Consider the following 3,081-nt stretch of genomic DNA (forward strand, 5'->3'; position numbering starts at 1 on the left):
CGTTGATAAGACGCATGACGTAAGCGGCACTTTAGTCTTGTGTATTTTCTGCTCAATTCCGAGAAATTACTCGAGAGTTCGCAGAAGGAAAATAGCGCCTTTTAAACTCATTCATGAAAAGGATTTAAATGCCCAGGAATGAGTTTCAATTTTTATTTGCATTTATGTTCTTTTTCTCCACATCAGCATGGCTCAATGAGACGGATAATTTAATTATGTTATTATTTTTGAACACTGGAAATTTCATTATGCGTAAAAAGGATTAAAACCAAGTGTTCCAAATGGAAGTAAAATCAAATTAATTGACATTCTGATTTTCTTTTAAAGGGCAACAACCCACTCCATAAAACAAAATTAATAAGAAACTATTCTATCTCACTAAGAGATTTTGCGTACGTTCATTTAAAGTAGATTCAGGTAGGGAAAAGGTGATTCTGCCGAGCAGAATCACCCATTGCGTCATAATGATAAAATATCGTGATTCCTAATATCTCATTAGAGATGGGTCTTAAAACTCAGGATAACTAGGGACCATGTAGTAAGGGACGCGCCAATCGGGCAGCTGACTGCGAATTGGTCGAGCGAGAAGAGAGAGACACTTTCGCTCTAAATCAAGATATAATACCAAAATTGACTACAGCTTCGCTCTTCAGTATGCGAATAGTGCTTTTTGACATCTTGAAGTGGGTAGACAGTAGGGTAGTTAAAAAATTTTTTTTTCGAATTTTTATGCAAAACGCCCGGAAATTTGTTAAAATCGACAAAAAAATAAACCCATTTTTTAAATAATATTTACAGGTGGCGCAAGCCCCATGAAGTTTAACACGTATTTCTCATAAGAAAAAAATACTTTTTTGTAAATTTTATTCAAAATTTTCAATATTAGGTGAATCGAGTTCGAAATTCACTCTTTCTCTTCACTATTAGTCACAGAATGCGAATAAAATATGACTTTTAAAATATGAACCCCATATGTCTGTTCTATAGGATCCCAAAAAAACCCCATAAGTGAGAAATGGGAGTTTCGAGTTTTTGGCGCTAATTATGATTTTTTTGCGGTTTTTTTTAACGCAGATTGTTTCAGATACATGAAATACTACTTTACAATCAGGTTCTGGAGCTTTGTACGATATTATAATGCACTAATATCACAGAAAAAAATGAAGTTAAATTTTGTTGCTGTCGGCTGCTAAAGCGTTCTCAGCGGCAATGGGAAAAAGGTAGAGTATGAGTGGTGTTCGAGCTATAAATCGGGAAACCAGATTTAAAACAATCACAAAAAAGTACAAATTTACTGTAGGTAAAACCTGCAGCGGTTAATGATTAAACATAATTCGGCGAAAACTTCACTAAGGTTAGGATATCATTTAGTAAAGACGCAAAATGTAACTAACAGATGGGAATCCCCATTTCTCTCAAATTTAATGAGGTTAAACGACGCTGGATATCGCTGGCGTCATAACTGTCGCTACACATCGAATAAAAATCGAGCGATTATAAGATGAAAAATTATCCAGGCAATGTTAAAAATCGGAAATTATCTTCGATTCATGTAAAGTTTATCTGGCAAGGTTAATTATTGTTCCGGTGAATCTTTCACCTGGAATCGATGTAAACTTTATCTTTAATTTTTTCTGTGATCGCTTGCTGACTACTCGAACCCTCGCAAGATCACAAAACAAGAAATACAATCTGAAAGCGTAATAAACCTAAATTCTTACGTGATAGATTATTCAATTATGCGGTATATAATGTAAAAACTTGCAATGTTCCATATCACGATTTTGCGCTATTATAATGCGATAATTACGATATATAGTGCAGGAATTACGGTATATATTGTAATTCATGCGATATAGTTTTCTCAGTGTATACTGATAACACCGGCACACAAAAAAAGTAGTCTGTCCGACTGACTACACTAGCATATCTATATGTTTTTGGGGTCGCTGAATTCGAATCCGATGTCCAAATAACCAAGTGGGCTTGTATTTTTCTGAAAAACGAAAAAATAGACGTAAAATTGACAAAAACAGCGAATTTTCAGGTATATTTTTGCAAAAAAAAAATATATATATTTTCTCGCCCGGTGGACTTAACGAACATATTTATATGTATTTTGGGTCGCTGAATTCGAATCTAAGGCCCAAATAACCAATTTGTCTCATACTTTTTCGAAAATCGCAAAAATAGACGCAAAATCGGCGAATACAGCGATTTTTGTTGTATACTTTTGCAACAAAAAATTTTTTAATGCCCGGTGGTCGAAATCAGCATGTCCTTATGTTTTTAGGGTCGCTATATCCAAATCCGGGGTCAAAATAACCCAGTTTGCTCATATTTGATTGTAAAATGCAAAAATAGAGGTAAAATCGACGAAAACAGCGGTTTTTCCTGCATATTTTTGCAAAAAAATATATCTTCATCCCCGTTGGACTTATCTATCATATCCTTATGTTTTTGGGGCCACTGATTCTGAATGCGGGGTTCAAATAACCCAGTTGGCTCAGATTTGATCGAAAAACGAAAAATTAGACATAAGATCGACGAAAACCTTCAAGCCATTACCTTCCTCAACTGGGATTATCGTTCACTGTAGATTCCCTTTGCATCTCACGTTTCGGGGTTTTTAATTTGCGTTAGTCTCCTTGCATGGCAATAGTAGGATTTTTTGTAAATAACTTTTAGTTACTTTTAGCGTTACCCAGGAACGACGACGTGGACGTAGTAAATTCTGTTCCCTTTGGGGTGCTTTATTAACGTGAGTCCCCTTGCCTCTCACGCTTATAGGATTCTTTTATTTTTTATTTTTCTTTATATCGCTTGTATCGAACCCTTTTGTCCTCAAAACACCTACGTAGTGGGTTTCGCTTTCGTTTGGTACCTTGATTGACTAGATCTGGTTTTAAACTCCAAAAGTAGTCAGCCATCATGTTGATATCCCAACATCCCTGATATCGCCTCTCCATCTCTTTTATATCCTGGTGGAAACGTTCGCCTTGCTCTTCCCTAAAGTCTCCCAAGTTGTCTGGAAACTTATTTACATGCGAATGAAGAAAATGTAGCTTGAAATTCATAAGG

This window comes from Belonocnema kinseyi, chromosome 3 (assembly GCF_010883055.1).
Source record: "Belonocnema kinseyi isolate 2016_QV_RU_SX_M_011 chromosome 3, B_treatae_v1, whole genome shotgun sequence".
NCBI lineage: Eukaryota > Metazoa > Arthropoda > Insecta > Hymenoptera > Cynipidae > Belonocnema > Belonocnema kinseyi.